General features: G+C 40.1%; 1 long non-coding RNA gene across 2 annotated transcripts; it reads left to right on the top strand.

Moving 5' to 3' along the window:
* The first annotated feature begins 307 nt into the window (after positions 1 to 307).
* Positions 308 to 4,969, top strand: LOC148216751 (uncharacterized). Of its 2 annotated transcripts, none has more exons than XR_015795087.1 (6): positions 308 to 527; positions 738 to 822; positions 1,071 to 1,209; positions 1,373 to 1,437; positions 2,118 to 2,221; positions 3,655 to 4,969. It is a non-coding gene; the product is annotated as an uncharacterized LOC148216751 (long non-coding RNA). The 2 variants fall into 2 exon arrangements; XR_015795086.1 differs by lacking the exon at positions 3,655 to 4,969 and adding an exon at positions 2,732 to 3,354.
* The last annotated feature ends 5,470 nt before the right edge of the window (positions 4,970 to 10,439 follow it).

Genomic DNA, 10,439 nt, shown 5'->3' with positions numbered 1-10,439 from the left:
AGAATGCCAGGACTGCGTTGAAATGTTGGATAAGCTCTACATCTAAACTGGTCTTTCTAAAGAATGGAAAAACTCTACTCAGAAAGGATGACCACACAGATAACAAGGATCTGTGCTATAAAGGGCTTTATAGAAGATTACCAACAGTTTGAATTATACCTGGAAACTCATTGGCATCTCCTGCGATTTAGGGGTTATTCTGCTAAACTGGGCCACTGCATTTTGAACCGACTCTTTCAAAGTTTTCAAAGACAGGCCCAAGTAGGGGACATTACAGGAATCCAGATGTGAGGTGATGAGAGCATGAATGACTGCTGCCAAAGTATCTGTTCAGGAATAGCCACATGTGATGTCACAGCTTCCACCTATTATTCAAGCAGAAGCCAGGAGAACTTTCCAGGAAGTGCAACCTCATTGAGAGCTAAGTTAGGATTTAATAGGAATGGGCAGCTGGCCTGTTAGGGACTGAGGAGCAGCTGAATGCTGGACAGAAGCAGCTTGGAGAATACCTGCAGGCCAGCTGGCTGGTGAGGCTTGTGAGCAGTAACATCAGGTTGCTGAAAGGGGCTTGTACCTGGGGAAGTGTAGCAGGGAATGTGGGGAGTTGGTCTAATGGAGAGGTAAGGAAGGCAGGAAAATCTTGGTTATGGTGGGCAGAGACAAATATGATGGGAGATGGGGGCAAGCTGTTTGCAGGGAAGATGTATTCTGTGTTTGGTACTGATTCTGTCTTCTAGCTCTCTGGACTCAGCCCCAGTGCTTGATGACCAAACCCTCACTGGTCCCTGCCTGCTGCTTCTGCTTAATCCCTGGTCAGGGCAGGTGAGATCGGGAAACAGGAGTTGTTGGGAGTCTTGGAATATACTTTAATGTAGTTAGGGTATTGTAACAGAATCTTGAAAGCCTGTCAAGGCCTCTTTCCACTTCATCTTATACCTAGCACAGTCAAGACAGGGTTGTTTTGAATTTCTTTCTCATGTTTTCTACTTTCCTAGAACTCAAATATCTTTTCTGTAATGGCTTAGCATTACCCTCTCCCTTCTTTGAATCAAACTGACCTTCCTTCACAGTACTAAGGCTTTCCACATTCAAAATGTTAAAGGGATGAGAGGTCTGACCTGATAACTGAATGGGCACAGGAGGAAGAGGTGCAACCAAGACAATGGTCTGATAAAGGATATCTGAGTCCAGGCCAGAACTGTAATCCAAGTAAGTATCTCAGAAAAGACCCTCCCTAGTTCTCATGAAGATAAAAGGAGAGAGGGGGGAAGCACATTCATACTTGCAACATTCTGTTACTATAACCTTACAATAAAAGTAGTATTAGCATTCATCACTTTGTTTTTTTCATTTTCTCTGCCTGTCTGGGAAGATCTGACATAGTAGGCATGCTCCAGGTGTCATTTTTAAAGCAGTGTCATCGATGGGACCTAGAAGGTACGTTTTCTGTTGTAGCACCTGTCCTCTAGAATAGTGTTACCCTGGAGGTCCAAGTTGATCTAACCTTCCCGTCCTTTAAACAAGCCTCGAAGACCTGGCTTTTTCCCCAGACCCTGGGTTAGGTGGGGTGTCCTTGAGTGAAACTATATTAATGTGTTAGGTATGTGTACCTCCTTGGCTACCACCCATCTACAACTGGGTATCACCTGCAGACTGGTGATGCATCTCCCCAAACTGACAGTTGACCCCCAATGATTTCAAGTAGATATTAAACAAAATTGGACAGAAGGTTGAGCTCAACAGAAGTGGCCAAGGGCATGATCTCCCCTCCCATCCCCACTAACTGGACCTGGTCACTAAGGAAGAAGTATAACCACTCCCAACCCTTGGAGGTGGTTGAGAAGGATACCATGCCACCAAGAGCTCTTATAGGACCCTCCATCCAAGTCCCACCACAGGTCCTCCACAAGATCCTCCATAGGTCCGCCACAAGACCAATCAAAGCTCTTTCAGTTCCATGCCTATCTCTGAAATCCAACTAAAGCCTCAATAACTGCATTCTTGTGAGTGAAGTTTAATGCATCTGTTGAAATGAAATCTAGCCTACATTCCCTTATGCTACACTAAACATCCTGAGCTTATTTATTTATTTAAAGTATGTATTTCTCATACCTTAGTTGGAACAGCTCTTGGTGTAGTTTACAGATCAACAGAAAGAAGCAGCCCTGCTCTTTAGCTTTCAGAGTAAGAAGACACAACATCAAAGGAAAAAGGAACTGAGGTATAAAATGTTATAAAATTATCCTAGCTTTTCCCTATGCCACAGCCCAGTAGAATGTTTGCTGGAAAACCTTTGAGAGGGAAGAGAACACTTGATGGATTAATACATACCTTTAGTCTTTAAAGTGCCACAAGACTCTTTGATGTATTCACTGCGGTAGACTGATCAACTAGTCCTCTAGAAATTATCTTTCTAGATGTTGCTGTCCTTTGTTTTCAGAAATTCTAAGCATAGAATCTAAATCAAGAGGGTGATGTGTGGGAAGAAGGATCTAATCTTCACCCAATCATCTACCTCAGTGTTTCTTAAACGTTTGTCTCTCAGGACCCCTTCCCACGTTTAAAAATTATGGAGGACCCCAAAAGAGCTTTTGTTTGTATGGGTTATATTTATCAATATTTACCATATTAAAAGTGAAAATTGCTGCTAATGCTTCTCATAATTGTTTGATGGGATTTTAATATTGTATTATTTTTCAACATATGCTGGCAAATAATTTTGATTTTGCAGACATTTGAGAGAGTCTTGGAGGACCCCCAGGAGTTGTAGGATCACACTTCAAGAAACAGTGATCTAGCTGAAATTCCCTCTTTCCCATTATTTAACTTGGAAGGCATCATTTTATGAGATGGGTGGCTATATCAATCTGCTAAATAAATAAATTTGCTGCAATTATTCATGTAATTTTTAGTCATCTTCTGATTGAGAAAAGCTTACATATCAGTAATGGAACATATGCCTTGCACGCATAAGAGTTCTAGCACTTCCAAGTAATTTTTGAGTTCTAAATTATTATCATCATCATTCCCCTTTTTCTTCAGGAATTCCAAGCAATGCACACAGCATGACCAGTAAGCTCTCTTCCATTTTTTCCTCACAACAACCTTAATATAAGTTGGGCTGAGAAACAGCAATCTGTCCAAGTCATCAGTAAGCTTCTATGGATGGACTTGAATCTGGCTCTTTTTGATCTTAATCCAACACATAACCACTATGCCATACTGGTAGAACTAGGAAGTTTTCTTTCTTCAAGAACCTGTAGATCATCACTGCCATTCTGAGTTTACACTGCTAAACTGGATGATTAATAGCCTACCTTTGTGATATAAAGGAAGTGCATGTATTTTGTTCATTGTTTGAAAGCCTACATCTCTGTTCCCTATCTCCACAGTCTGGACCTGCTAGGGTTATGATTCCTGATAACGGCAATTCCGTGAATTCTTGAAATTCCCAGTGTCTTTTTGTGGACGACTATATAAAATGCACAACGCATAAAAATCAGCAATAAGTTTGGTTTTATTTTGTTGCCTAATGACAGCTCTTCCTAAATAGGATCAATATTTTTCAAATACTGTGCATCAAGGATTATCGACAGTAAAAACAAAAACCAGCTTCCATATAAACGGCGTTTAGTATCCTTCCTTTTATTACAGGGTGTGGAGCAAACAAAGTGAGGCCAAGCAATCCAACTGACCCTAGATGAACTCAGGAACGTGTCTTATGCGTCATCCCTCCGGTCTTGAAGTCAGCGCAAGCAGCTTCTGTTGCGGAAGCTTGGTTCCTTTCTCCTCCCAAGGTTCCTCTCTTTTGTAGCAGTTTACATTCATTGATCATAGAAAAGGAAGCTGGTTTACCAAGGCAGAAAGATGCTACATTGTTCACCAGGGGATTATAAAACATGAATTGTCCCTTTCTTTAATGCCAAGGTCTTATATATCAAAGGTTGTGTGGATACTAGGCTACTATGACAGACCTTTGCGCAGTGCACCCTGACATCAGATGTTTAAGCAGAAGCAAAAAACAATAAACACTAAAGAGCTGATATTAGATTAGTTGAACGCTGTTGTATACCTATTCAATCAAAATAGTGGATTTGCTTGCTGGTTTAATATAAATGTTGCTGTTTCAAGTAAATTGCATAAAATACATCCACTTAGCAGACATTTGCTATCAAAAATGACACCCTAATGCAAGGTTCCTCTATGAAATCAAGGGGAACATAATTGCCTAAGAATGTCTTCTAAAATACTAATTCTCAGCCACTTATTATGGGCATTTACTTTTGATAACCACATCAGGGTCTCTTTCATTATCTCAAAAACACCATTTAGCAGTGTTCCTTGAGAAGCGAACAAGTGTATTGCCTTCTAGAACGAAAGCAGCACAAAGAAAATTATTAGCCAGTAGACCTTAAAAAACAGTAGCAGTTCAGCAGGTTTGCAACGCAAATGCCATTCAGAGACAATGATGTGTAAATGGGGATCATCCTCTCCTGCAATAAGACTTTCTTCTTCTCTCCTCCCCTTGCAGCCCCCTTGTGCCCACATCTTCATATTGTTTTTTTTCATTCCCACTGAAAGAAAAGTTACTGGGTTATGCTCACCCTTATCATCGCTTCTAATATGAATCCAAAGATTCCTATGGAAACATGAATTAGTGAAAACTATTCTATTCCGTCACAAGAATCCATTCAGGCTTTCAAGGGTAGCGGGGAAATTATGGAAAGGATTCCAAAAGCAGATTCCTATGATCTTGGAATCTCAACCCACTAGCTGGGTAGGAAGGAGATCATAAGGAGTAATGTCTGCCACTGGGCCTGCCCTGTGGAACACCATGCCACTAGAGATCCAGGTTTGCCCAGCCCTGCTGGTCATTTGCAAGGCATTAAAGACCTGGATGTCCCCACGTGCATTTGAGACGGGAGGTTAAGTAAGCCACGTTATCTGATTGTTTTGCCTTAGTGCAGTGTTTCTCAACCTCAGCTACTTTAAGATGTATGGACTTCAACTCCCAGAATTCCCCAGCCAGCATGCTCCTGGGGAATTCTGGGAGTTGAAGTCCACACATCTTAAAGTTGCTGAGGTTGAGAAACACTGCCTTAGTGATTTGAAGAATGGCTTTTTGACCCTAGTCATGAATATTGATTTTAAGAACTATGTTATTGTTTTTTTGGTTTTAATCTCTGTAAAAAAAAAACCCTTTGTGAGACAGGCTGCCATATAAATTGTTTAAACAAATGAACATAAATAAATAAGTGCCAGAAAGAGAAGGAGGGAGGAAGAGATACTTAGAAATAAAAAAGAATCCTCTCGATGTCTGGATAGCTCATTTCCTGGCTCATAACAAAAAGTTATTTTCAAATGTCACCAGGAACAGAGGTTGGAACTGTCCACATACATTAACGAAGAAATCAAAGATAACATAGATGCAATTGGACACATATGTCTACATTAGCTAGCTCATAGAAACCTCAAGTGGAGGAGACAATCAAAACTGAGCAGATAGGGTAAAATTAATGAGAAAACAAAAATCTAAGCAGCTTAACAGTGGCTGAGCATATTGAATTCTTCCTGTCTGTAACATGCTGAAAAACATATCTACCATTATGATGCAATACTAAGACATACGGTGTGGGAGGATTGTTAAAGAAATTGATATCAACAAGGAAAGGGAAATGTGATTTATTAAAACAAAAGTAAAACCAATTAAAACTGGGGAGCATACTGCTGGACTAATTAAGAGAAGCTTGCAAAAGATTAATGGAAACTGTTGGGATTTTCTAGCCATCTTGTTGGTTCTGACTGAGCCTGGAAGTATAGTGAGCCAACCCAAGGTTGTAAGGAGAAAGCTAAAAAATCCATGCTCCAGTTTTCATAATCATATCTCAGTGAAAAGAAAAAAAATCTTATCTAGCGTTTGCACTGCACACCAATAAATTTTTATGCAATTGCTGATTAAATGCCGTCAAGTTGAAGTTGACTCTAAATGAACCAACCATGAATTCTTCTTTTGTCCATAGAAACAAAACGATACAGTTTCTAACCTCAGGAAAAGGTTTGATCCTAACCAATATTTTGAGTTAGTTTAAATGTTTTAAGCTTTTTCAAAGCCCAGTAACCAAAATGTACTGACCACTCAAAATTGGAAGCTGTAGTTAATTAGGAACTTCCTGGTTTAATTTCAGCTCTTAAGAAGGATCAGCAAAGAGACTGCATGTACAGGCAAAAGAGACTGCGCTTTTACTCCTTTCCTGGCTTAATAAGCCAAAATAAGTTCATGTGCCTTGACCTTCTAGAGTTAGCTTTCAAATTACTTATCATCAAATCACTTGCTTCTTCAAGTGTATTATTTTATCTGTCTAAAATATAGCTGTTCTCCATTTCGTGGGAATGTGGGGATGGATATGAAAAAAAGAAGCCACCTGCCAAAGGACAGAAATGTAAACTATAGGCTGCACAAAGTCTTAAGTGGTATATTTCAAATTCACACAGTATGTATAAATTGCAAAGTGGGAAAATTACATGAATATAAAATAGGAGTTGGTAAACCCTGAGAACCTCTTATTAGGTATGAAGAAGTTGCAAAAATCCAACATTTCATTATTTATATTCAATAGAACAATCAGTCCAAGTGTCACTGAAAACTAGACATCGGAGGGTATGTCCTATTTACATCTAAACATCAGAAACTGAACATTTAATAATACCGCAATTACTGATTATGCTCTTTGGGAATGCATTATTTTTACAATCCAGTTGACATGCCATGTACAGTGTATCCACTCCCAACGTCAGACTCCCTTATATGGTTTAAATCAGAGGAACACAACTCTTTTGGGAGTCAAAGGCCATACGTCAATTTTATTTGCATACCAGGCCAAGGTTGCACTCTTAAAAGGTAGGTGTCAAACATGCACAATTGTATAATTATTTCTAGTGTGGGTGCTAAGGACAAAAATCTGCTCAGACTGAGCTTTACAGGGTCTTCAGTAATTCCCTGAAAGCATACAGTGAATTTTAGCCTGCCCCTCATCCCACAGGAGGTCTCTGCCTCCTATGAGAATTGATTCTCCTAAACTGAATTGCACAACTGAGACAATTCCTACAGAAAGTTCTATCATTTCATATTGTCAGGACTTCAGTCTGCAAGTGTATTGCTGTTCAGTTAAAATACAGTGAAACCCCACTTGTATTTATCTTCCCTTTCCCTTTCCTCATTTTTCTTCTTCACTAAATTAGTCCTTCTAAATTCATGTCCTCTTACCCATTTTGTGTCTCTGAGTCCCAAGCTGTGAACAAAACAACAGCAATTTGAATTTTACTCCAATAAAGAACCACCCATGTAGTGATTGATTGATAATGTGCCATCAAGTCGTTTTCGACTCCTAACGACTAGATAGGTAGGTAGATAGATTTTCTCCATATATCCATATATACCAGTGGTTTAATCCAGAGGTTGTCTGCCATAGATCATTGTAATAATCTATGGTTGACTTGTTTCTTTCTTTTCTATTTTTCTCTTTTTTTCCCTTTCTTCTTTTTTTTTTTTTTTGCACTTTTAGCTTCTCTCTAATTTCTTTTTCTTTTCTTTTTCTTGCTTTGTATTAGTTTGTGTTAGTTTTTATCTCCCTTTTTAAAAATTTTATATATATATATATATATATATATACACACACACACACACAGTTTATATACACAAACACACACACACACATACATATACATATACATACATACATAAAAGACTTGTTGAACTAATAGCCTGTTTTGCAGGTAACATCTCCCATAACGAGTGGGATTACAATATGCATTCAGACAAAAACAAATCTCAATATGGCTTATGGGTAAATGTGAACTAGGCTATTTTCTGCCACACTAGTGAAAAGAGGGGCCCCAGCTTCTGGGTATAAGCTGAATTTTCCTACCTTGACAAAACTGGGAATCACTGAGCCACACAACCTATTTCTTTCTGTGCAGGCTACAACTGCAAATAGGACATAGTGGCATCTCTAACCCAGTTCTGGCAGTGAAAATTGTGGTCTGAACTATGCCAGAAGACATTTTTAGCCTTATCCTCTGCCCCCAATCTGGCATCTTCTGCTCTATATTAAACAGTGCCCAACTGCTTTACTGTCAATGCTTCGCTTTCTCCTGTCCTGTATATGGGGAGATGGACTGGAAATGAGCCGTTTCTATCTAAATCAGTTTTTTTGTTGGTTACAAAGCTGTTTCTTTTATTTTCATACCTTCATAAGTTCTCCTAAAATATTGTGATGGATAACATGAGCGGGGAAGATTCTGGAATGGAGCTTCAAGGTTGTCAGGAGCGGGGAGAGACATTCCAAGGGAAGCAGCTCCTCAGCCTGCAACAAGAGTGTGGGAAAACGAAGAGGATGAGGCTGGCTCCTCCCTAGGGCCTCACAGAGTAGATTCTCTAGTAGCTGTAGATAAGTTTAGTCTGGTGAGATTCCCTCTAATAGGTATTAGTCAATAAAGGAACTGTACTGCACTGGATGGCCTCGCTGTGGTTCTTGGGCTGAACCTGACAAATATGCAGATTTTGTACCCATTTTTCTTAACATGCATTTGGTGCCTTTCTTTCCAAGGACAGCATTAGAAACTCAGAGAAGTGCAAAAATGTAATGATCAGTGTGTGTGATGGAATTTGGGAATGACCTTGGGAGACAGGGGGAAGAGCCGCAGCCAAGGGAGGAGTTGGATAAGAGGCAGCTTCGCCTGCAACAGGAATGTGGATGTGGCAAATGTTTCAGAAGGGACCCTCCCTAGTTTCTTGAGCTGTAAAGGCGACAGGGGAGAAATGTACTTTCAGACTTGCAGTATTCTGTTAATGTAACTTTACAGTAAAGTAAAATTAGTTCATCTGGGCATGCTTTCTGTCTGGACTACCTTGCAACGCTGATATCAATCTTGCATTTCTGCTGCAGGCTAAGATGCCTCTTATCTGACCATTCTTCTGGCTGTGGCTCTTCCCCCGTCTCCCAAGGTCGTTCCCACATACCATTACACTATGTTTCAACTTGCCTTTTTAGTCTGGGGAATACTAACCAGATGAACAGAGCAGACTGTACAACATTCTCCCCCAAACCAATACAGCAGTGTTTCTCAGATTCATCCTATCTGTCCCACCTTACAGAATTGTTGCATAGTTTGCCACCAGATAATACATACAGGTGAAGTGCTTTAAATATGTACAGGAATGCAGAGAAAACTTTGAAGGAGGTGAGAAGCAGGACCAGTTAAGGCAAAATAAGAGACAACTCAGTCCTAGCAAAGGAGAAGGCTAGAGAAAGAAACTCTAAACCAATGTTTCTCATCCCTAGCAACTTTAAGAGGCAAAGACTGTAGAGTAGAGGTCCACACCTCTTAAAGTTGCTGAGGTTGAGAAACACTGCTCTAAACAAATAAATAAAAAAAATAACCTTTAGGTCTGTTTTGTATAAGAGGGGGCAGAGAGATTCTGGCAGACTTTCAAGGGTCTGCTATTATACTTTATCAGTAAAGTCACATTCCTGAAATTCTTGTCCTGTCTGGGTCCTGACCTGGCCTACCTCAAATGGCTGACCAAATATTTGAAAATGTCCTATAAATGATGACAGCTCATGGGTGTTACAGCTCTCTTATCTCTCTCATAAACCTCCTCTCAGACATTATTTCTCTCATGCCCAGACACTGCACCAGAGTTTTCTTTCATTCATGAGGCTCCGGTTATTTGCAATACGTGCATTTATCAGGATTGAGCATACATCTAGAAATCTACCCTCCCTGACACACACACACACACACACACACACACACACGTGCAGCAGCAGATCCTCGTTGTTGTGCTTCATCAGGACTTGCCATAATCATTAATGCTGAACACAATAGCAGCATCTTTCACCTAAGGACCTAAAACTGCTTATAACCATTAATGAACTAAGTCTAATAACACCCAAGAGATGAAGTCAGGCTTTTGACTATTATATTCAGCAATGACCTGAAGGTAGAACAGTGCAGGTTCATTAAGGATGAACTCAAGAAGAAGGGAGAGAGGTCAAACTCATGGATAGGAATGTGGGGGTCAGCGAAAACCCATTCTGTTTGGCTGGCCATTTTGGCAGGGCAGTTTTCTAGTTCAGGCTTTTTAAAAAATAAAAACAAATCTGCTAGACGAGAAGGAAGTTGGACAAGATGGCTTTGGGGTGGGGGGGGTTCTCTTCAAAATTTATTCATTTGCATTTCCTGTACTCTTAACAATGGTATAGGGCAGCTCTGAACCGACAGACTTTTCTTTGGTAGCACTTCTTGCCCTGCCATTGGGACCACAGGCTACACTGTGGTCCCACGGGCAGTCCAAGACGTGCCGCAAAGGAAAAGCCTTTGCGTGGACAGTTTTGAATCAGCATAAGCCCATGGATCATTTTAAAACTAAATAAATA

The sequence above is a fragment of the Python bivittatus genome, unplaced genomic scaffold (genome assembly GCF_059951505.1).
Source record: "Python bivittatus isolate LINGU-HERP-01145 unplaced genomic scaffold, Pbiv_v1 ctg000080_np1212, whole genome shotgun sequence".
NCBI lineage: Eukaryota > Metazoa > Chordata > Lepidosauria > Squamata > Pythonidae > Python > Python bivittatus.
Note: the sequence above shows the minus strand (reverse complement) of the source record. Positions and strands in the feature narration are given on the sequence as shown.